This window comes from Hylobates moloch, unplaced genomic scaffold (assembly GCF_009828535.3).
Source record: "Hylobates moloch isolate HMO894 unplaced genomic scaffold, HMol_V3 SCAFFOLD_8, whole genome shotgun sequence".
Lineage (NCBI taxonomy): Eukaryota > Metazoa > Chordata > Mammalia > Primates > Hylobatidae > Hylobates > Hylobates moloch.
This window is the reverse complement of record NW_026652283.1, coordinates 2,130,184-2,155,676: the sequence shown is the minus strand read 5'-3', so window position 1 is coordinate 2,155,676 and position 25,493 is coordinate 2,130,184. Positions and strand designations below refer to the sequence as shown.

At 46.8% G+C, this 25,493-nt stretch overlaps 1 protein-coding gene across 18 annotated transcripts in view; it reads right to left on the bottom strand.

The window, feature by feature from the left end:
- The window catches only part of CACNA1C (calcium voltage-gated channel subunit alpha1 C), a 631,482-nt gene that overhangs the window by 536,538 nt on the left and 69,451 nt on the right, over positions 1-25,493 (bottom strand). The window lies entirely within an intron of this gene.

Genomic DNA, 25,493 nt, shown 5'->3' with positions numbered 1-25,493 from the left:
CAGGCGCCCACCACCACGCCCGGCTAATTTTTTTGTATTTTTAGTAGAGACGGGGTTTCACTGTGGTCTCGATCTCCTGACCTCGTGATCCGCCCGCCTCGGCCTCCCAAAGTGCTGGGATTACAAGCGTGAGCCACCGCGCCCGGCCGTCAGATTCATTCTTGTTCTTGTGTCTAAGCTGTAGATTTTTTTTTATTTGCATCTTTACTCTTTAAGGAAAAATGCTTTATAACAATAATAAAAATTAGAGTCATTGGGGAACCATGGAGGGGACAGGAAAAGAAAGATACATAATTTGTTCAACGTAAAGATAAAAAATCCTCAGATTCAAAAATATTTCTCTCAAGCACAGAGCATAATTAAACTCTGGAAAACATGAGAAAAGCACCCCTAAACTGGCTTTCCAGGGACATCTGGCTCATCCTCCCACCTCCAGTGGCTCTAAACTAGTCTAAGTGCCCATTTTCGCTAGGAAAGGAGACACCCTCATTTGAATTGGTGATGTCTACTAAGAGGTGGTCAGTTTCTCCTTTCAGCAATCCAATATGCTCTCACAGCACTTTCAAGTGAGGCACGGCCCCAAGTGACTTGAGGCTCTAAAACTGCTAACTCCTTATATAAGGAAAACTGACTGAGGTCAGAAATTCCTTAACAAACAATTGAGTTATTCTAGTCAGTTCCACAAAGGCCAAAGAATGGTGAGAAAATGACAATAAAAACTCATTATGTACAGAATTCTGAAAAAGTCCTGAAGATCCTTTGGGGCAATTCTATTTTTTTTTTTCTTTTCATATAGGGAAACTGAAGCCCAAGCGAAGTAAAATTGTATGTCTAAGTGACAAAGCTCTCCGGGTTGCAGTCTCTTCATCTGTGGAGGACAGGTGTCTAGTTCGTCATCTCCGGGACCCTGAGAGCACGAACAAAACTCCTGTTGTCTACAGGTCCATCAATCCCACACCAAGGGAACCACTGTCACAGAAAATGTGTCTTCACGCTCCACGTTCTCCATGCAAAACAACGCCCATGACATGCCAGGGGTGTGACTCTGTGTATGTGTGTGTGTGTGTGTGCCTGTGTGATTGCAAGAGAATTATGTCTGCGTTAGGAGAGTCTTCCCACAATGCCAGGATTCACCAAGTGAAAAAATCTTTCATCTCCCGATAACTCAACAAACAGAGATAGATGGCACCTATACTCCCGGAAGGCAGGATGGACCCCTTTCAGAGCACACAGCCGGCTCAGGAGACCAGCCTGAGGGAATACCCCACTCTAGGGAGCTTTGTCAACACCAGTATGATCATCGGGAAGCTCCCACCTACCCACTGTCCTGCAGGGAGCTTCTGTATCATTGGCAAGACAAGGCTGATAAACGAAACTGTGAGAAAACAGTAGAAAGCCGCATGCTAAACTCTCTGATCAGACATTCTGTGCCTTTGGAGCTGAGAGAAGGAAGGAGGCAGCGTAGGCAGCAGTCATCAGAGAGGGGGGCGTTCTAGGCTTCAGTTTCTCCCCATTTATAAGTCTGCCTGGTAAACCTTCAGTGACTTCTTCCCTGGAGCACGGGATTCCCCACTAGGCAAATCCCAAGGCCTTGGAGTTGTAGCTGCAAACACAGGACTCCAGGCTGAGACCCCTGAGCCCTAACCCCAGCCTCTTCCCTGACCCACTGCTGGCCCCAGGTGAGGAGTCTCCCTCATTGCCCCTGTTTGTTAAGTGGGAGCCAGGCTGCTGGACACAGCTGGCCATGACCACGATGAGTGGGGCAGGGAGCAGGAAGATTCCTTGTGTGCAGGAAGGAAGCAGCCCTGTGCATCGGAGGTGGTGTCCTTTTGATAACCTGGCAGGTTTTGTTTTCTGACCACCCACTCTTTGATTGCCTTTCCAAGTGTACCATCCCCTGTCCCTCCCCGGCCAGGCTCTGCAGCACAGGCTGGAGTGGGATGTAGGATTTCTTCGTTGTTTGTTTTTAAGTAGGGCCTGTCACTGGGGGAAGATGACTAAGCCTCCTTTTGTCAGGAAGAACCCAAGATTTTTAAACAGAGAAGCTGGAGGAAAAAGAAATCCTCTGGGTGGACCTTTGTTGAATTTCATACAGGAAATCGCTTGAGTGAGAGAAGAGGCCGGGAATGTCGTGGGGGAGAAGGGGAAGTCTGATTTTTTTTTTCTTGAATTTTAAAGAACCTCTACCCAGCATTTTGGGAGAAAGGGAACAGAGTGTGGACAAAGGGAAATAAATGTCCAAGGACGGGTGAAAGCTGCACTTGCTGAGGTGGCGCTTGGTGAGACCCTGTGATTATTCAGCTTCTCTGAGATAGTTAATATTTCACAGATTTTGCCAAGTACATTCCAATTATCTTACTAATGATCTATGCCTGTGTGCTCCAAATAGACAAGGCAGGCACCATTTTCTCCATCTCCCAGGAAGGAAAAGTAAAGATGAAATGAGGAGAGCCTTTTCCCCAAGGGAGCTGCCCCACCCCACGCAGAGGACAAAGGAAAACTACAGGGTGGAGGCCTCATGGTCCCTGTCAACACAGCCCTGCCCTTCCTACCAGCAAGGGATCCACTCGCCTCTCCCACGACTTAGAACTAGCTCCAGTCACAAAAGGACAAATACTCTGAGATTCCACTTACATGAGATTCCCAGAGTGGTCAAATTCATAGACAGAAAGTAGAATGGTGGGTGCCAGGGGCTGGGGGGAGGGGGAATGGGAACTGATTGTTTAATAGGTAGAGCGTTTCAGTTTTGCAGGAAGAAAATTGTCCTGGAGACGGATGGTTGTGATGGTTGCACAACAGTATGAATGTACTCAATGCCACTTTAAAATGGTTACAATGTGAATGTTACATTATGTATATTTTACCACAGTTAAAAAAAAAAAAAAAAAGCAGCCTCCATTCTAAATTGGAGAAAGAGTTCTGTAAGTGGGAAGCTTCTTGAGTGTTGTCTTTCATTAACCTCAAGGATAAGGGCCAATTCCTCAGGCAAGTCCCAATAGGCTTTGCAGGAACAACAGACACAGAGAGAGGATTGAGAGCAAAATCAACTGCTCCATTCACTCAAGGGTCATGAAAATTGATTATTAAAGTTAGATCAGAATGAGTCTGTCTCCTAGCCCTTCACTCTGCTGATCTCTGCCATAGTGACCACCACTGAAAGGCAGCTGGATGCCCAAAACTGTTTGTTTTCCTTTGCTTTGTAACTAACTTCTTGGGCCTTCACCTCCCAATTTTAATTTTTCTGCCGCCATTCCCAATCTCTAGGAGAATCCAGTTCCAATATTATCCAATATAAAGGGCTGTAGGACACTCGGCACCAGTAGGACCAATCTTTCCTACCGGGCACACTGGTCCTATGGGTGAGATGGGCACCAGAAAGATAAGGAGGAGAAACAAGGCACTTCCACCTTCTGGTTCCATGTCCCAACTTTTTTTTTTTTTTTTTTTTTTTTTTGGTAAAATATACATAATGTAACATTCACATTGTAACCATTTTAAAGTGGCGCTCTGTCGCCCAGGCTGGAGTGCAGTGGCGCAATCTCGGCTCACTGTAAGCTCCGCCTCCCGGGTTCACGCCATTCTCCTGCCTCAGCCTCTCCGAGTAGCTGGGACTACAGGTGCCCGCCACCACGCCCGGCTAATTTTTTGTATTTTTTTAGTAGAGACGGAGTTTCACCGTGGTCTCGATCTCCTGACCTCGTGATTCGCCCGCCTCGGCCTCCCAAAGTGCTGGGATTACATGTCCCAACTTTTTTGTATTACTTGAACTTAGCCATCTTATCCAAGTGCTATCTGTTGTTTTATTTTTATTCCTTAATTTTTAAATGTCTTTGCCTTCCAAAATCAAAGTTCCCAATAAGTAGGGGATAACTTATGAATTGAAACGTGGTTGGCAGAGACCAAAACAACAGGGATTCCCCGTGAGAGACATTGACTTCCTCTCTCCCATGGAAGCCTTCCCCCAGCCGTCACCGCCTTCTGAATGGTTGCTCCACCACCTGGAAAGGGTCTTTAGTCTGCATGATATGAAATGGCTCCTCACCATGATGGCATCATGCCTGCACAGGGAGAAAGGGAAAGGGCAGGCATGCCTTTCCCTTCAAGGGCACACACCGGAAGTCACACGCATCGCCTCTGCTGACATCCTACTATCTAGAATTTAGTCACAAAACCTCACTTAGCCATGAGGGAGGATGAGAACCGTAGTTCTTCATTCTAGGCAGTCATGCGCCCACCTGAAAATTCTATCACTATGAAAGAGGTAGAGAACAGACACTGGGTAACAGTCATTTTTGTCACAAGTGGCGTCTGTACCCTCTTGTATGAACAACCCCTACATTAATGTGCATGCCATAATGTGGTCCATTGCAACACCGCTATCTAGGGAAGGGAACCGTTGATGTTTTCCTGAAACTAAATGACCATTACCATAAATAGCAATGAGAATGAGTTCCAAGTTTCTCACACTAGTCAAGGCACTTTAAACACCAGGGTTTAAAATCTGCCCAGATAGGCTGACTGTAAGTCATCCACTGGCTGCCACACCCTTGCTTGGTTCAGATCTCCCAGAGCCATACTCTGTCCCTGGGGCAGCCCTAGCTCGGCTATGCCTGGCAAGCATTAAGCTATTGAAATGGCCTCTGGCCAGGCCTTGGCTCATCCACTTGTGCATGAGAATGGATTCCTGAGGGTCCACTGACTTATGTATTTGGGATGGAGGAAGACAAGCTTCGTGTGTGTCTCCGAGAGTGGCCTGCTGTCTTCTGTACTTTTTTGTAGCACTCTCATCATGATTGAGACCAAGACAAGGTAAAAATCTCCCGTCTTCATCAATACAAAGCCATTTCTGCAAACCTGGCTCTCCGCCCAGCTTCACGACTCATTCTATGACGAGCGCTTATTCTCTGAGACGTCCCCAGCCTCCCAGCCAGATGCCTTAGCCTGGCTACTGAAATGTATGGGATAGGGATAGAGTCCAAAGCCAGTGAGTCTTCTATGCAGAGTTGCTCCTGAAAAGGGAAAGACTATTTCTGGTTCTGCTACTCCAAACCAATGCAAATGTCTATAAAAACCTATAAAAATGGCTCCTCAGCCAGCCACCACTCCTACCATCTCAAATCCCCCCCCCCCTTTTTTTTCAGCTACCACTGGTCAGCCAGTGGTATATACAAATAATCCTGGCTATGGTAAGGGTGGCTTCAATTTTATTCAGACCTGGGCAAAAAAAAAAAAAAAAAATCTTACTGTGCCTCAGTTTCCTCATTCTGTAAAGTCAGGGAATTGGATGAGATGATCTGATCTGCAAGTTTTCTTTTAGCTCCAATGATCCATAAACATTGATTTCTACAGAGCTGAGTTGAATTGTGGCCACAGGAATCCTGTACCACTTGTAGAGTCTGTTATGTACAAAGTTCATGAGTTCAGTAGAACTCAGGGAAGCCGTGACTGTCATGCTTCTCCGTAACTGTCAAAGACAGACCAACGGTGAACTCAGCCAGAGGAATCAGCCAACGCAAAGGAAAGCATGCAGGACCCAAAGACACAGGCTGCTACAGGCCTTGGCACCTGCCCAGAAGTGGCGCTGACCACCATTTTTACATGTCACCTTCCCAAGAGGCATTTCCCAAGTGCACTGTACCTTACACAGCACTCTACTAATGGAAACGATTGTTATCAGAGTGAGAAAATAAGAGCGGTAGAGACAGTTTCCCCATCTCTACTTCTCAAAGGAGAGAAACAGAAGGAAACTGAAAACCTAAACTTGTGGGTTAAATTTTGATTCTGTGTCATTGTCTTCAAAACACCCATGTAAATAAGTATTCATCAAAAAATTAGCCGGGCGTGGTGGCGGGCGCCTGTAGTCCCAGCTACTCGGAGAGGCTGAGGCAGGAGAATGGCGTGAACCCGGGAGGCGGAGCTTGCAGTGAGCCGAGATTGCGCCACTGCACTCCAGCCTGGGCGACAGAGCGAGACTCTGTCTCAAAAAAAAAAAAAAAAAAAAGTATTCATTGCATGCCAACCCACACACGTTTTTCGCCAAATGCCCCTTTCATCAGAACTCACAGAAGGAATGAAATTAGTCTTACCTATTTTAAAGCCACCTAACTTTCTAGAGGAGAGGCAGTGCACTGCTGTTATCAAAGCTGCTTTGTAGCCTGGGAGCCCTGTTTGGGAATTAAGAGGGCGGAATATCCTGATGTGAACACGGCTCCTGTTCTTCTTTGGTGAGCATTCCACATTCTGGGTGCATGAAGCTTATCCTGGAATGCCCCTACTCTGTCTTCCCTCTGCCTTGTTCCCCAGGGAATGGTGGGAGACTGGGGAATGGAGGTGACATTCACTCCTCTCGAGTTCTGTGATGTCACTTGATAGACACCTGCCTTCTACCTCTTTCTTCCATGCAGTGGCTCCTCTAGAGACCAACAACAAGACCCATCCTATTCTCCGTGTTATTTTTACAGTGCGGCCAGACACGGGCTTATCTCAACCTGCAAGCTCCAGGCCAGCCAAAACTGGAACTGTGTCTCTGCTCCCGACCAACGTGAAAAGTTCCTAAGCTGATACAAAGGGTTGCCAGCCAGCCCCTCTGGGAGCTGCTACTCTTGCTGCCCAGAGTCCATGAGCACAGCATGGCTCTCTGTTACCCAGTCTCCACGCTGGGTCCTTGACCCCCTGTTAGTGCCTCTGGGCCTGGACACCCCATCCATCACTAGTTATCATAACCTGGATCCTCATCCTTGCTTCCTGCCCAGTCTTGACTCATAATTCCAGTTTGGTCCTTTAAACTCTGCCTGCTATCCAGATTGCTGGGCTACTAGAGGTTCTGATGTTCTACTTCAGCCTGGGCCCCAGGTCAGGCCTCCAGATCCACCAGCAGCCCTTTCCTGGGGTGTGCTCCAGCCTGGGTCCCATACATGCCCAGTGAGAGCTGATCTTCCTTACTTGGGGTTGGCTCTCTTAAGTTTGGGTCCCGCCTTCTACCTTCAACCAAAAGAAACTTCTCTTGCTCTGCATTTCAGGTCATTGTCTCTTCCTCAAGGGAAGTCCCAATCTGAGAAGTTCTCTCATAGGGCAGACGGTTAATAAATGTTCAGGAAAAATAAGATACTGTTGAAAACCAGAAAAAGTCAGTAGCCCACTCTCTGCTGCTATGAGCATTCCTAAAGTGGGAATGTTCACAGCAGTAGAGCATTCCTACAGCCAGGATTTTCCTAAACTCCAGCTTTCCAAAACACCATCCAGTAGAGATAAGTCTTGCAATCGAAATATTAAATGGGTCTCGGGCTTTTTAAGAGAGTCCAGAAAGGACCGCGACATTTCCTGTGATATTTCACCAGGTCTCTCTTTCTTTCTCTTGGCTTTGAGCCTCGGGAGGATGCATACTCAGCTTGATTCTTCACACTGGCCTGGCATGAGTCTGAACATGTGCACTCATTTAAGCATTTCCACAGGGTCACAAGAACAAAATGCAAAACCCCAAGATAGGCCATAGCTGCCCTTTCTTCCTCAACGTCCTTTGTGAGTTCTCAGATCATGCAAAATCATCAGTCTATTAGTTAGTTGCACATTAGCCCCAAATGTCATCTTGCAAGGTTTCCTCTGCTACTTAGGTGACCCCCAAGACCACATCTTCCCAGACGCAAGACATCACTTGCCAAGTCTTTACAGATGACCCAAGGAAAAGTCATATTCTCTGGGGAATCTCCACTGGAAAAGTCAAAAAAATAAACTGTTAGGGATGGTCCAGACAGGCTGCAAAGCAATGAGTCCCAGGGCCACCCTCCAGGCTGCCCACTGGACTGCATCTAGTAGTGAGTAGAGCCAAGGAAGTAAGCACAGGTCCCAAGGTAACTCCTCCAGACCACAGGGAGGGAGGGAACTTTGGAGGTCGAGGCGGGAGGACAGCTTGAGCCCAGGAGTTTGAGACCAGCTTAGGACAGCAACACCCTGTTTCTACAAAAAATTACAAAAATTCGCCAAGTGTAGTGTCACATGCCTTGTAGTCCCAGCTACTCAGGAGGCTGAGGTGGGAAGATCGTTTGAGCCTGGGAGGCAGAGGTTGCAGTGAGCCGAGATCACGCCACTGCCCTCCAGCCTGGGCGACGGAGTGAGACTCTGTCTCAAGAAAACCAAAAAGATGACAAATTCAAAGTTCCTGGCACATAATACATGCTCTAGAATACGGTGGTAATCATTACTAGTATGATCAAAGTAAATGGCAGCTAGAGGGAAGATGTGACCCAGAACCCCTGGAGCCTGGTCTGGCCATGGAAAGAGTTTGATTAAATATACAAATGTGAACAGCAGGGATTTCCATCTGCAATCTTTGAGCCATGGCTGGAAGACAAGTTCAGATGCCTTCTTGCCCATAAGTGGGATCAATATCTCCATGGCAGGTCTTTTCAGTGCAATATTTCAATATGAAAGACAGAGACAAAGTTTCCAAAAAGAACCATCGGGCAACAGGGAGTTTAGTACACAAGAGATTTATCAGAGACTTCTGTGGTTGTGTGGATGATTGGTTTGCTGCAGAGTGATATATTCAGGCTTTTTCTCAGATCTTTCTCTAAAGTCCCTTCAGAGATTTCTTTATGACTTTATAATGCTAATCCTTTCAAAAATTTTTGAAAAATTTGACAGGTTTTATATAAGTATTCATGTATGTGTATATATGCATGTAAACATACAATTTTTAGAAGCCTAGAAGTTGCATAAATATTCTGTATTCCCATTCCTAGCATCCTCCTGTTACCAGATGTACTGATGGCATATTGCTTTCCAATGGGATTCTGCACAACTGACAATGGTAATCCTAGGATTATGAACCAAGAACATGAAAACTCAAGTGTGAAGAGGTGGGTTTTTCAAAATGTGTGAAAACCTACTGCCTATTTGGCCCCCCAAAATCCCCCCAAAACATTTGAGAGAGTAGAAAGAAGTCTTCTTTCACTCTGTAATTCGCATTTTCTCTCCTTCCAATCTGACCATCGTATTTTCATTAATTTCACTTTACATTTTATCCTCAGATATATACTTCTTCACATCTTTATCTTCCCTCTTCCTCCAGTTAGTTCTGACACTCATTCAGTCTTTACTCTCTCCACTCTCTCATCTTTCTGCTTTCTCCATCAATAATGCAGTTAATGGAAATTATCTAACATTTGTCACAAAGAGGCAACAGGTCCCTGGAAGTATTTAATAGCAGATAATTCTGGCGCAGCCCCAGTACCAATAAAGCTAGATGTCTGCTTTGCCCAAATTTGGCATTTCACTCCCCAAAGTTGCCTAAGGAAGTTGTCAATCACTTTCCCATTTATTAACATCATGCAGAAGCACACTGGAAGGAAGCCTGGCCTGGCTAAAACAGCAGAGTTTATTTCCACCATCAACCTCTATAGCACTCTGTTTCTAACTTTTGTCTCTCTCTAGTCAGCCCCACTTCTTGAAATTTAATCTAAATTGCTCAATTCCTTTGAAGCTCCTGAAACATTAAACAAGCAACTCACAACATTTTGGGGGTTGCCACCCTCTCTCAGTGATTCGTTGGCTGTAATTTCCCTAGAAATCCCTTAAGCCCTGAATTTATAGACCTAGAGATAGGGACAGGAGAAAGGATAGAGCTAGTATGGGGATATGACGTAGAGTGACAATGATTTGCTTTGATAATGGGGGGGAGGTTGGAGGGCTCTCAGGAAGGATACGTCTGTCCTCTCTCCTTTGCCTGTGTCTGGAAGGGCTCAGGCTGTCCTTCCCTCTCTTCTCCGCTTCCCCCAACTCTCAGCCCTGCTTGGGTCCAGTTAACCCTTAGACATTCACCTCGGATGCTTAAGGGCCTGAAAAATCACAGTCAAGTCGTAACAAACCCATTCTGCAGAAAAGAGGGGAAAGGGTGAAGAAGGCTACACAAGTTTGGTTGTGTGACACTCTGCCCACCAGCAGGTAAACAGAATGGGGTATTGAGAGCAGAATGCTGAAGGGGAAAACCAATAATTGAGGCTGTCAATAGCAGAAACACAGAACATGCCTTTGCAATGGCTCTGCTTTCGTCTAAATCCTGCCCTTCCCTAGGCCCGTGCCCACCACCTCTCCACACCTTCCCCAAAGACCTCAGGCTCGGGGCTGCCCCTCCTCTGGTGCCAGTGGAGGGAATTTTGTACCATTCATTATCATTTTTTATCCAAGTAAGCTGACTCCTCAACCAAAATGTATTTGTGAGTCCCTTGCCACATACTGCTACTCAATCAATATTTATTTTACTATGATGAGCATACAAAGATGATTCTGATTCCTATGCTGATGACAGCCTCACTCAAGTGCCACTTCACAAGTGAAGCCTTTCCTGACTCCTACTGTAGAATTTCGGAGCCAGAAAGGCCGGGAGAGATTCTTGAGCCCTCTATTCCTTCTCTCAACTACCATTACCTGCTTCTCAAACTGGTTCTTGTCTCCCCAGTCTGACCATAAATTCCTCGAGCGAGAGAACATTTCCTTGCCCCAATCCAAACGTGACAGAGAAGAGGGGTGATAATAACCCCTCTCCTTCTTTTGTTACCATCCCAGTGTTGAATTAGAAGGCACTCAATAATAAAAATAACAATACCTTCCATTTGAATGCTACACAATTTACAAAGAGCTTTTAAAAACATTCTCTCTAATGCGATAATGCTCCTCACAAAAAGCCTGGGTGTTAAGTAGGTAGAATCAGCTCTAAGCGACAGATGGAAACTGAGGCTCAGGAGGGTTAAGTGACTTGCCCAAGGGCAGAGAGCCAGGTTCACATTTCTGGTGTTGGATCAGCATTTTCCTCTACACTTTTTGCAGGGCCTCTCCAGAGACTTTAAAACATCCCTAGCATGAAATGACTATCAGGCAAATTGAGACGAGAAAGACAAATTCCAGGAAAGCTCACTCCTGCCACGAAATCCCACACTTGGCCATACTTGACATTTACAGTAATGGAGATTTAATCTAGTGTTTTCCCCACAAGCCCACGGACTACTTAAGCCTACAGGTACCATACCCTCTCTCACGGAATGCCCCTTGCCCAGTGCCTGGTACACAGTAGGCACTCAATAACTGGTAATAAAATGAGCAAATGATGACAAAATAAATGAGCAAGCAAACACATGTATAAACCTACAATGAGAGGCGTGTTGAAGCTATAAACGTAACCAAGAATAGATTTCAAATCTAAAGGAATCCACAAGTGTAAGAAAAGCTGATTTCAATTTATAGAATTACAAATGTTTGAGATAAAACAGCTCTAACACAAGCAAAGACCCAGCAGAATAAACAAAGAGTTTTATTACTTAGCTCAAAAAGGCCAAAACCAGCAATTCTACATTGGAGAAAATGAAAAGAAAAAAAAAGTTATTCAGGCAGAAAGCTCTTCCAATTCCAAAAGGATAAATTAACTATAACCATTTTTTTTTACAAAAATAAAAATAAACAAGCTTTACTAGAAATGGCTAGCTACAGGGGGAAATACGACTTCAGCAAGTCAGAATTTAAAGTCTTGCTAATAGGTAATGACAGCAGGCAGCTCTTAGCAGCTCAGCATCTCCCCAACAGTTAAAACAGCCTTAAACACATACACTTTTTGTGCATGCTAATTGAGTTTTCAGTTTAACAATCTCTCCAATATAGCGCTGCCCCCCTGTCCACCTCTAATACAGCAGAGGGTTGCAAGTTTGCCCAGCTCTTTCCCTGGTATGTTCTCCTTCCTCCTAGAAGCCTCTCCTGATCCCTCATGACAGGTGTGGCTTGACTTCAAACAGACACAATCTACTCCCCATGAAAATCTGTAGGTCCTCCTCACTCTTTTATCCCTTTCATTCAGCAAATCCCAAGTTTTATGATTTAGGGATCACTTTAGCAGGATGAAAAACTCCACAATCTACCCTAAAACATTTTTTTCAGTCATAATTTAAGACACATGTCATCTTCATGAGACAGCCCCCGCTTCCATGAAATACAGTGATCATTAGTTTGGGTTTTGTTTTTTCAGTAGCATGCGTAAAATATTAATTTAAAACAAACATAGTCACACCCCAAACCCAAACATGTTAGAGGTGAGTTATAAATGAATAAATAATTATGTAAATAGATACTGAATACCTGTCTCCCTTAGATAGAAGGATGCCCTATGAAGGCAGGAACTGTGTGTGTTTTAAGCACTGTTGTGTCTCATACATGATAGGTGCTCGATAGATAATTGTTGAATGAATGAAAGCAGACCACCCTAAGAATGATCTTAGACTGAACTTTGGAAATTCCGTGTTTATATGTCAAAATGATACCTTTCACATGGAATGGTGTCTCTTCTTTTCCTTACCTAGAATCCCAGCACTCCCACCATTGGTCCAGACAATTCCTCTGCACCCTTCAAGATGGCACTCAAGCCCAGCTTCTTCCAAGGAATCCCTTTCTACCGTTCCGATTCATGCTAACCACTGCTTTATTGGCTTTCTAATAATCACATTACAGTCAGAATCCTGCAGATAGCGCCTAATTTTTCCATGTGTCTTAGTTCTGTTTTCTCAATGTTTACACAGGAGTGATTAGTCCTCCTGCATGCCCACATGGTGCTGACCACAAGCAACAGAGCAGGGATCAGTTCATCTTTGTTTAACTAGATCAACTAACTAGCCTACTGCTGCCAATACCAGCGATTAAAAATTCACAGTCAAATGCCTTCAGGCAGCTAAAAAGTAAAGACACAACGTACGTCACATAGATAGCATGTAAATACCACTGGGTGTTGGGGTGGGGTGGAGAGAGGAAATAGCAAATCGAAAGGGTGGGCATTGGGGTAAGGCAGGGAGAAAAATCATAGGAAGGCTCTGCATCACTAGAGGAGGTACCACAACTCAACCAAATCCAGGAAACCCCACATGAATGCTCTTCTCAACAAAGTCCTTTAAAGTTTACCCCTAATTACAGTCTTGTATCTCCTGATGACAGGGATACATTCTGAGAAATGAGTCGTTAGGTGATTTTGTTGTTGTGTGAACACCATAGAGTGCACTTACACAAACCTGGATGGCACAGCCTACAACACACGCAGACTGTATGCTACAGCCTAGTGCTCCCAGGCCTCTGACCGTGCCTGAGACTGTACTGAACACTGTAGCAACTGCCGCACAATGGTAAGTATTTGCGTATCTAAACATGTCTAAACATAGATAAGGAACAGTAAAAATCATCTATAAAAGATAAAAAATGGTGCACCTGTACAGGGCACTTACCATGAATGGAGCTTGCAGGACTGCAAGTTGCTCTGTGTGAGTGAGTGAGTGAGTGGTGAGTGAATGTGAGGGCCTAGGACATTACAGGACGCTACTGTGGACTTTACAAACATTGTGCACTTAGGCTACACTACATTTCTACTGTGGACTTTACAAACATTGTGCACTTAGGCTACACTACATTTATTTTAAAGATTTTCTAGGCCAGGCACAGTGGCTCACACCTGGAATCCCAGTACTTTGGGAGGCCAAGGCAGGTGGATCACCTGAGTTTGAGACCAGCCAGGCCAACATGGTGAAACCCCGTCTCTACTAAAAATACAAAACTTAGCCGGGCGTGGTGGCAGTCACCTGTAATCTCAGCTACTCGGGAGGCTGAGGCAGGAGAATTGCTTGAACCCGGGAGGCAGAGGCAGCAGTGAGCCGATATAGCACCACTGCACTCCAGCCTGGGCGATAGAGAGAGACTCTGTCTCAAAAAATAAATAAATAAATAAATATTTTCTTTATTCAATTAAAAATTAACCTTAGCTTACTGTAACTTTTTTACTTTACGAACCTTTTAATTTTTTTTAACTTTGACTCTTTTGTTGTAACACTTAGCTTAAAACACAAACACACTGTATAGCTGTACAAAAATGCTTTCTTTTATCCATATTCTACAAGCTTTTTTCTATTTGTAACTTTTTTTAACTTTTAAGGTTTTTGTTAAAAACTAACACACAAATGTACACATTAGCCCAGGCCAGGATCATCAATATCACTGTCTTCCACATCTTGTCCCACTGGAAGGCCTTCAGGGAAAATAATACACACGGAGTGGCATCTCCTATGATGACAATGCCTTCTTATGGCTACCTCCTGAAGGACTTGCCTGAGGCTGTTTTACAGTTAACGTTTGTTTTAATAAGTAGGAGTATACTCTAAAATAACAGTTAAAAGTACAGTATAGTAAATACATAAATCAGTAACAGTCATTTATTATCAAGTATTGTGTACTGTACAGAACTGTCTGTGCTAGACTTTGGTAAGACTGTCAGCCCAGTAAGTTTGTTTACAACAGCACCACACCACCACACACACATAAGTAATGTGTGCCACTGCACCATTACGACGGCAAAAGATAGGGAGGTTTCGGCTCTGTGATAGTTTTATGGGACTACCATCGTACACGTGCTCTGTCGTTGATCAGACCCTTGTTATGCCATGCCTAACTGTACGATCCACCCCACGTGGTCCTTGGGAGATCGCGGGAGGTGACGTGTGTAAGGCACAGAGCTGCACACTGCAGCACTCATAAGCATTAGGCTCCCTCGCCACCATCACGTGCCAGGTGGTGGCTGTCCCCAGCCAGACCAGGGACCTCCCCCCACTCAGTGCTGCCTCCCCAATACGGAGTCTTGTCCCAAGGAAGCAGTGCTCCCCAGATGAAGGAATGCTGGAAAGGAGAGGGTGCCCTTCCCATATCATCCCTTCAAAGAGCCGTCCGGCTTCCGCTTTATGCTATCCTCATGCAGGCTGGGTTATCATGGCCACACAGGGCTGGTCACCACCCCAGCTGCCATAAAGGAAAGGGTTAAGCTTGAAAATGCAGTCTGCCTCACCCCACTTCCAGATAGATGGGGGACAAACGCTGTCAGATATACAGCAATCTGGGTGTCCAGAGCTCTGTCTCCACGCTCCTTTCCCCTGAGGCCAAAGTCTACCCAGGGCCAGAGGCGCTAAGGAGTGGCCTGCTACATGGGCCGACCCTCTGGAACCTCGCAGCCCCCATCGGCGAGGAGCCTGAGTGCTCGTTACGGAGCTTGCATCCCTTACGGGGTGACCAGAAAGGGTTCTCTTGCAGATCTGGATGTAGCGAAGTTGCTAGGGAAATGAAGGCTGGATGGCCAAGCCCACAGTGTACAGAAAAGAGACGGGAAAACACTTCACAGGAGGCTTGTGTCCCGGAAGCTTCTGGCAGGTCCCTTTGACACGTTTCCATGACCGACTTCCCTTCAAGAAATGGCAGCTTGCACCGTCCAGGGCTTTCTTCCCCGGTGAGCTCTGGCCAGGCCCTCTGGCAACCACATCTACCGCTCTGGGGATGCTAAAGTCAAGGCTGTAACCCTCGCCCATCTCTGCTACCTTCCTAACCCTCCTCCAGATCCTTCCTGCTCCTCTGCGGCCTTGGGAAGCACACAGACCTGCCAACGTCACACTCAGAACAAACTCCGCGTGCTGGCCCACGTAATTCAGCCCGTCTGCCCCTCCAGCCCCACTCACGTCCTCCATCTCCCTCCTGAGCAGCAGCCGCAGTGGGCCCTGCTCACCTCGGGGTCCTGGCCCTGCTGTCCCCTGCCCGCAGGCTCCTCCCCAGGTCTGCCCACAGCCAGCCCATCTTGTCACCACCTCTCAGCCCCAGTGCCACCTCCTCAGAGAGACCCTCCCTGCCTACTGGCTCCAGGTGGGCCCTTACCCTGGAAGTCTCCACCTCATTATCTCCTTTACTTTCTCCATAGTATTAATATTCACAACGCTCTGAAAGCATCGCGTGTATGAAGTTGCCAGCTGTTTACTGACTGGCGTCATAAGAACGTAAGCTCCGTGAGGGCAGAGACCCTGTGCACCCTTATAGCCTGGTACACAGTAGGCATTTAATAAATATGACAGAAGGAATGCATGAAGGAATGTGCTCATACCAAGTCAAATGGTCTACTTGTCAGGCAAAAGACCACGGATGTACAGAACATAAAAGAATCCTCTACATATACTCCTCTCCTAGATTATGAAAAATGAACAGAGGTCAAGAGAGGCAAAGACACTTGCCCAAGGTCACTCAGCTGGTGAGGAGCAGAGAGAGGTCTGGGATGGAGGCCTCCTGGCCTCTCGTCTGGTGCTCTCTCAGCCATGCCACACCTTGCCAGAATCCCTAGTCCACGAATGGCTTCTCTTCTTCACATATTCATTCAGTTATTTATTCAGCAAATACTCATCGAGTGCCTTCTATGTTTCGGGAACTGTGCTAAGAACAGAGGCGAAACCAAAAGTGACTGGGAGGCCCTTGTCTGCAATCCCAAAGGCATCACCCTGCAGTCGTGAACAATGGATCCTCTTGCTGGAGGGTCTCCGACCATTCTGCAAATTGTCCTCCCACCGTGACTGTTCCCAGAGTGAGCTGGGGCCTGTCCTTGTCCCAGGACAGAGGTTCTCTGGTTAGGGGACAGGTTCTCTGCCAAAATATGATGACAACACACAGCCGCATGGGCAGTGAGAGAGGGGTCTGCAGGGAGGGCCACCCTCAAAGCTCCTAGCCTGGTACACGGCACCAGGAGCTGCTTGGGTCACCGCTGGTCCACCGAGAGCTGCTCATCCTGTCTGGACTGAACTGTGGCAGAGGTAAGTCCCTGCTGAGACCGCTGCCGAGCCTGATTCACACACCCTGAGAGCCAGGGAGGAGGCCAGCCCTTCCCTGGATGGTCTCGGTGCTTAGGGAGCCAGAAGCCAGGGCATGTCACATGAGGCCTGCTGTGTCCTGGGAGCAGCCTCACCCCCCACACCTCCAGTTCACACTCTGTATCCTCCCATCTTTAGGGCGCATGTCTGAGGCCAGCGGGCAGAGGAGGCAGAGAATGAGGAGGCATTGGTGCTAAGCTGCAGGACTAAGATATAATTGGAGGACCTCAGGGGCGCAAGAGATCTCCTCTGCCACACTTGCCACTGTCCCTCAGGCAGCTATACTGTAAACGGGTACAGAAGCCCCCCCGTCTGGAGCTAACAGGCAAGGGCAGCGGCCCAGTCAGGACCAACATCCACACTGAAGCACACCTTCCTTTAAGAAACTAACAGCCTGGCCTGGCCCTCACAGACGCGCGCAAGGCTCCAGCTGTACTCCAGGTACTGCACTGGATCTGTGTAGATCTGATCCCTTCTTGCACAGGGCTCGCTGCTGGTGACAGCTGCAGATGGACTTTATTTGGAAATAAAGTCTTTGCAAATGGAATCATGTGAAAATGAGGTGATACTGGATTAAGGTGAAGGAGCCCTCATCCAATGACTGCTGTCCTTATCAGAGGAGGGAAATCTGGGCACAGAGAGACAAACACCCAGGGGAGCGTGCCATGTGAAGATGGAGGCAGAGACCTGGAGTGAGGCACCTAGAAGCCAAGGGATGCCAGGCACAGCAGGCAACACTGGAGCCAGGGCAGGAGCACGGAACATGCTCCTCAGAGTGCCCAGAGGAACCAATGCTACTGACACCTGGATTTTGAAACTCTGGCCTCCGGAACTGTGAGACAATAAATTTCTATTGTGTTAAGCCACCAAATGCATGATATTTTCACAGCAGTGCTAGAAAACAAATACGGTGAGAGACACAGGTGAGGAAGCAGGAGGCTAAACGTGCTTTGATAAGGGTCATCTAGAATGCTACGGAAACAGAGGGCAGCACCAAAGCCAGTCATGGAGGAGCAGAGAAAACTTCCTACAAGAAGGGGCCTCCAAGTCTGGGCCTTGGGGATTGTCTAAGTCCATTTGTGTTGCTATAAAGGAATACCTGAGGCAGGGTTACTTAATAAGAAAAGAGGCGTATTTGGCTCACGGTTCTGCAGGCTGCACAAGAGGCATGGCTCCAGCATCTGCTTCTGATGAGGGGCTCAGGCTGCTTCCACTCATGGCAGAAGGGGAAGGGGAGCCCAGCGTATGGCTGAAAGACCACGATGGGCTTCACCTCTCTCCGGGATAACCTCTGGAACATTCCTCTGATGCGCAGGAAGCGTGGAAGTGACCCCAGCCTGCTGCTGGTCACTCTCTTACCTGCTCTCTCTGGTCAGTCTGGCAGAAGTGGGACTCGGAGCCACATCCTGGCCTTCGACACCTTCTCCCACAAGGCCCGTCCCTATCAACCGTGCCCAACTGCCAGGGTTCAAGCACCTCCACACTGTGAGCTGCGTACACAGCCCAGCCTTCAAGCATAGCATCCACCACCTGCCACCTGCCTTCCCCCACACAATCAGGATCCATCTGCAACCACAGGCCGCACCAAGGCTTGTGCTCCCCAGCCCTGCGAGGCTGGCCTGGCCACAGGGACCACAGCACTTCCAGTCAGATATGACGAAGCCTCGGTGCAGACGTGAGGTCTCCTCCTGGATATCCCGGCCTTCCTTATTCTTGATGCCTGACCTTGTTCCTCAGGACTCAAAGATGCCGGGGAGACAGGCTGCCCCAGGCCATGTTTCTGACTGTGTGCCCGAGAGCCCTCATGGTAAAGCCCTGGAGTTTTCCCATTATTTCTGCTATGCATTTGAGGAAGGGGTTTGCAAGTTGCAGGACAGCACCAAACCAGCTACTCAGCAGCTACACTCGGCTGTGCCGGAGTTCAGCTAGACCCAGTGAGAAAACAAGGAGTGGCCTGCATGAGCTCCCGGCAGGGGCGCCTGTGTGAGGCAATGTGTCGGCTCCAGGACTGCACACAAAGACAGGGTCCGCTGGCCTGGCGCTCCCGGACCCCAGCAGCCCTGCCAGGCTCTTGGCAGCAGGCAGGTTACGGCCACACCACTCACCACCCATCTTGGAAAGGTCAAGAACTAAATTTGGAACTTGGCTTCTAGTTCTTTTGCATCTCTAAGTTATCTTGAGAGGAGGCTGAGGAAAAAGGTTCACAGAGGAATGTGCCACAAAAAAACAGTAAGTCTTTTAGAGACAAATATATCTGTCTAGTTTTAATCATAACAGTAATAATGATCATAATGCCTCTACGTTTATATGGCACTTTGCATTTTTCCAGAGCATTTTAAAAAATAAAGATGGGGTCTCGCCCCATCACCCTGGTGTAATCACAGCTCACTGCTGCCTTGAACTCCTGGGCTGGAGCAATCCTCCCGCCTCGGCCTCCCAAGCAGCTAAAACTACAGGTGCAAGCCACCATGCCCAGCTAATGTGTGTGTATGTGTAGAGATATATATATGTATAGATATATATATACACACACATATATATACACATATATATACACACATATATACACACATATACATACACATATATACACAACACATATACATATATACATATATACACATATATACACACATATATATACATATATACACATATATACACATATATATACATATATACACACATATATATACACATATATATACATATACACTTTTTTTTTTGGTAGAGCTGGGCAGAGCATTTCTATCTATACTCTCATTTGCCCTTGCCATAACTCAGTGAGGTAGGAATTATTATCTTTATTTCATAGCCGAGAAACCTAAAACTCAGAGAAGTGAAGTGACAAGGCCATGCCACTAGGCAGAGGTAGAACTGGAACCAGAGCCCAGGGCTATGACGTGCAGCTCAGCACTCTCTTACTACCCATCCCACTTCCTGGTGTTCCAGCCATAGCTCTTTGACGTTTCCACGTCTCCAGCGGGGCCTAGCGTGCGCAGACAGAACCTGTGGAGCCTCTCAGCATGAGGGGGTACTGCTGTCACCCGGGCGGGGCGCCATGGGGTCCCCCACATGTTACGTTCTGAACCCTGCCAACCACCAGCACTGACTGGGGTCCCATGAAGGCCCCAAGTTCAAATGCGGGCCCAGGCAGCTCCCAGGATCTGCTTCCAAGGACTCAGTCCACGAGAAGGGTCCCTCAAGTTTTAAGCTTGTCTCAGAAAGTCAGGCTGATTCTGGGTTCCCTCAACCCAACCAGAGATTCTCATCTATTTAGGAGGAGGCCTGGGGGCCTGTTTGGTTGAGGATCTCAGGTAATATGAGTCACTGATCCCTGGGAAAATATGGCCTCAAAGCCAAGCCTCCCCTTTGCCTACCCCTTATGCTTTCCAAATGGCATGCCCCCAGGACCCCCCCAGACACCACCCAGCCTGGGGACGTTCACTCCCTCCTTCACTGTTGCTCCTCCCTTGGTCCTCTTAGTAAAGACAGAAGCGCACACACTGCATAAACTCCAGTTGAAGGCCTGATAATTAAGGCACCGTATTCAAAGCAAAATACCCCTTCCATTCACACCTTAGGTGGGGGCCACACAGCATAGCACTTAAAAGCACAGACTTGGGAGCCACACACCCAGGCTGGAATCCCAGCTCCACTGCTTCATAGCTATCCAACCTTGGGCAAGTTAGTTCATTGCCCTGTGCCCCTTCCTCATCTTTAAAATGGGGTGATTACAAGAAAGGTCTCATGGGGTAGTCGAGGGGACTAAATGAGTTAACACACAGACCATAGTCAGAGCAATGCCAACAGCATAAGGGCTGACGTTATTGCTGCTATTATTATTAGTCAGAAGGCGCCAATCCAACAACTTCAATCATACAGAAACTAGAGAGAACAAAGAGAATAAAGGGGAAAAATGGCTTCTAAGAAGCCAAAATCAATGTTATAAAACCCATAAATTAAAGCTAATACACTTTATTCATAAGTAAGCCCCGTAGGTCCTCAATCAGAATTGATTTACTCTAACTTTGCACATAACTGTAATGGACTTGATCAACTGGTTCCCAAGCCTGCAGGAGAGAGCGGGGAGCAAATTAATCGGGCCAGTGCTGGAGGAGGCTGATACCCCAACAGGGTGGTGCGTGAAAGGCACACCCCAAATCTTCCCCGGGTCAGGACGTTCTGGGACCCTGTGCGAGTTGCTTAGCTCTCCCAACAGCATCCCAGCATTACAACAGGTGCAATCATTGAAATTCCTAAGAATTGTATAGTCCCAGAAAAAGGATGAAATATGTTCAGATTTTTCTTTTAGGGATCCAGGGATTTGTATTTTATATTCTGGAAAGATTTCCTTCAAATATACTTAAATTACAAGACGTTTGGTACATGAAAGAGGTTCTATTACATAAACAGTGAATTTATTTGGAACATTCCCCCCCCAAAAAAAAATGAATAAAGATGGATAAAACTGGAGCAAGAGGTGTCACCATATTTAGACTTCAAATCATCATCTCTCTTTTCCCATCTGCTGGCAAACACAGAGCAGACAATGCTTTCTCCTCTCTCTGAAATACTTAGTGAGTAAACACTGAGTCAAACGACTGCCCCAGGCTCTCTGCAGGTTTATGACCATGAGATGAAGCACAAACCCATCCAGAAGCTGCCATCTATCTTGAAATGCCATGTTCCTGATGAAGACAGTCCTGTTGTCTTTGCTCCTTTCCTACACACAGTCAGGCCTTGCAACATGTCTCATCCTGTTTCCAGCTCTGTCCTTTCTCCTAATGCATCGGTTCTTGGGGCAACAGTTTTCTCCTCTGTGGTTTTAACAGAGCAACATTTCCCAAAGGTGTGAGCCCAGGAACACCATTCTTCAAGACATCTGTGATGGTATGAGTGGGAAAGGTGATGTGCTGTCCGGCTGGTCCAGGGACTCACGAAGTACCTTACCACACAAGGAGGCAGCTGTAGCAGAATGGCTAAGAACACAGACCGGGAGATGCCTCGCCCACTTCCGCATGGCCATGACTTCACTTCAGGGCTACATCTCACAGGGTGAATTATTTACATTCTCTGAGCTTCTGTGTGCTCATCTATTGAATGGGATAATAACATCTCATCGTGCTATAATCATGTTTAAATGCATTTATACACAAGGCACTTAGGACAGCATCTGCACATAGTGTGAACTCATAAGTAGTGTCTGTTGCTATTGTGTTAAAGGCTTGGAGAAGTCTTATAATAATGTATTTACCTGGTCAGGCACGGTGGTTCATGCCTGTAATCCCAGCACTTTGGGAGGCCAAGGCGGGCAGATCACGAGGTCAGGAGATCAAGACCATCCTGGCTAACATGGTGAAACCCCGTCTCAACTAAAGGTACAAAAAAATTAGCCGGGCGTGGTGCCGAGCACCTGTAGTCCCAGCTACTCGGGAGGCTGAGACAGGAGAATGGCATGAACCCGGGAGGTGGAGCTTGCAGTGAGCCAAGATCGCGCCACTGCACTCCAGCCCGGGCGAGAGAGAGAGACTCCGTCTCAAAAAATATATATATATATAATGTATTTACCTTTGGCTAACTTGGTACTTACTGAATTTATTTTGCAACAGAACCAAATTTTGTTTTTTTAAAAAAAAAATCTGTTAATACTGCTACAGAGTGTTTAATATTTAAAACATTTTCACATACACCTCATTGGATACTCACAGCGACCCTACACATCCCAGGGAACAGAGCAAAGAACCCAAGCTGTGGTTTCATACAGTCCTAAGTTCCAACTACGCCCTGCCACTGCCTTACCAAGTCACTTTACTTCTCTGAGATTTTACTTTCTTATCTGAAATAAAGGGATAACACCTCACAGGATCCATTCATTCACCCAGGGTTCACTCAGCAGATATTTATGGAGAGCCTTACGTGTGCCAGTTACTGCCAAAGCACTGGGGATACAGCCGTGAACAAGAGGGATACATTCTCTACCCTCAAGTAAATAAATAAATAGAAAGCATAATTTACAGTTGTGGAGATTAGAAACATTGCATGCAAAGCTCTGGCACCTGGTGGTCACTCAATAAAGGCGATTACAATGACTAAGCAAGCGTTACTACTCCACGTGCCAAAAGAGATACCAACAGGGAGGTTAAGTGACTGACCTAAGGCCACACAGTTCAGATCTCTCTTCCTAGGTCAATGCCTGCAACTCTGGCTCTAGTATAGCTTTTAAGACACACCCACACCCAGGTCCCACTCAGACCCATTCAGCCAAAAAATCTGAGGGGAGACCTGACTCAGTAGAAGCACTTTCCCAATGCACTGTGTCAAGCTCATTCTCTCATCCCAAAACAGGCTCTCCACCCTGCCTTCCACACCCCACTGCACAGCACAGGACAGGGTGTTTGTACATGATACAGTAGCTATGTGGTTTGTTCCTTGCAGTTATCTATTAGTGTATTTTATAACCCTAGCATTTTGGCAAACCCTAACACCTGCTGCATTTAGGACAACACATAAGAGATAGCAATAATAAAGCTCATTTCATTATCATCATTATTGTTGATGCATGAAAGCCCTATAAAAATACTTCTCACTCTTAGGCAAACCTGATAATAAAAGAAAACACAGTTCACTGCAGGGAGAGGAGGGGGACCCAAACTGGCATTTTCATTCACTCCTCAAAGCACGGGGCGGTGATAGGGCTCAGACGCATCTCAGAACTTGCGGTGGTGGTCCAAGTGCAGGGCCCTGTGTCGGGTGATTCAACCCAGCACTGCGTGGGAATGGGGGAACCTCAGGCTGACAGGCACCTCCTGAGCGGACTGGCAAGAGACACACAAAGCCCAGGGTGGGGGAGTGGGGTCCCCCACCCGTGTTCTCCCTCTGGGGCTCTTCTTTAGCCATTAATGGATCCCAGCTTCTCTCCCTGTGTAGTCAGAAGGCAAGGGTGAGCACAGAGACACTTATCTTGCTGGGTCAGAGCTGCCAAAAAGCATAGCGTTTCGGTCTTTTCTCTCCCACCCTTCTGAGGCCAAAGCTAGCACAAGGTGCCAATGACCCTGACTTCCCCCCAAGGACCAGGCGGAGGGGAGGGGCCTTCAGCCTGGCTTAGAGTTCCAAAGAGCAACACACATTCGCCTGTGCTGGGCATGTCCTGTGAAGTCTACTTATGTTAACTCACTTAATCCTCTCAGCCAGGTTATGAGGCAACTCTGGTTGCCCCCATTTTACACCAATAAATGGGCAAATCTGACATCTCAACGTTCCTCCTGGTCTAGCTCAAGCCCCTCTGACAGACGGCTTCTCCTCTCACAGCCTCTGAAGGAAGAAAGTCAAGCCAAAAGATGATCCCTTTGCTGGCCTCATCCCCTCTTCTCTCCACCTCCACTTCGAGCCTGGCTCTTGCTCCAGAAAGTACATGCACTGTTCTTTGCACAAGGTCAAATGCCAAATATATTCTCTTAGCATTTCAACTCAAGCCAAGTCTTCACGGACTTCAGGGTATGCAGAGAACAGGGAGCTTTCCACACACAATGAGTTGGCTCCGCTTGCAGAGCTTGTTCAACAGACATCAGACAATCTACCTAACAGGTAACAGCTCTTGGTAGACAGGGGTTACAGCTGCTATATTATAAATGATGTGCTGCATAGAGGTGGCATTGCCAACAACAGCGCTGAATCTAAAGAAAGAATTGTCATGTCATGGCCCAGTTCTGCTTTCATTATGCTTCACTAGCATGAGGAAAAGATAACAAAGATGATGGATTTTGGTGCAAAAGTATATGTTAGATGGAGCATACAACAAACAGACTTTTAGTTAAATAATGAGAGAGAGATCTTTTTAAAAAAAAACTCTATTCTGGAATACTTTTCATCTCTTGGAAACAGAAGAAAGCAAAGTGTTAGAAAAATAAGTGGGAGAAAGGAAAGGGCCTGCGAGCGAACGGGTGGAAGCCGATGGGTTTGCGAGGGAATCTGAGAGCAGGAACAAGCACAGATGTGAATTTGCAAGTGTGTGTGAAAAGAGGAATCTTTTCTAATTCTGTGACAGTGTGAGTGTGCTTTGCTAAGTAGATTATTCTTGAACCCAATGGAGTGGGAAAGCTCTCAGCAGTTGACGTGTGTCGTCTTTCTGCTTGGATCCTAAAGGGAACTTGTGGGTAGACAGAGCTGATTGCGGAGGGAGCTGAAGGTGGATCCAATCACACCATGAGGAACATTCTAGGTCACTGTTCTCAAAGAGCAGCCCAGGACCACTTGCATCAGAAACCCAGGGGAGCTTTTTAAAAATTCAAACTCCTAGGGCCCACTCCAGAATCAGAATCTCTGGGAGCAGGGCCTGGGAACATGCCTTTTAATCATCTCTATGATCTTACGCCACAGGGGTTGAGAGCCACTGCTGCAGGTGCATCAGCATCTCTTCTTTGCTGTTTCTCAGAGTAGGGCTCTGAAATCGCAATTCTTTATTTTTTTTTTAAAGCTATGAAACTAATGGAGGATTTCTCAAGCTTCATTTTCGGGGTACATAAGTGATTTGGGGCATCCCACTCTGGCACAACAATGGGAATGTTTCAAGCATTGAACCTCAGCAAACCGTTGTCATGCACCTACTACTTCAGGGCCTCCATAGGGGTAAAGACACAGGTCAATATCCTCTTCTCTTACTTTTGGCCCTAAGCTCAGCTCTTCTCACAGTCAGGCCAATCCTCTTGTCATTGAGTTGCCATGAGCCACGCTTTTGAACTACCAACCAGCCCCTCTTGGATATCTTAAACTCTCTGTTCCCTTAGCTTCTAAGACTCCACTCTCAGTAGG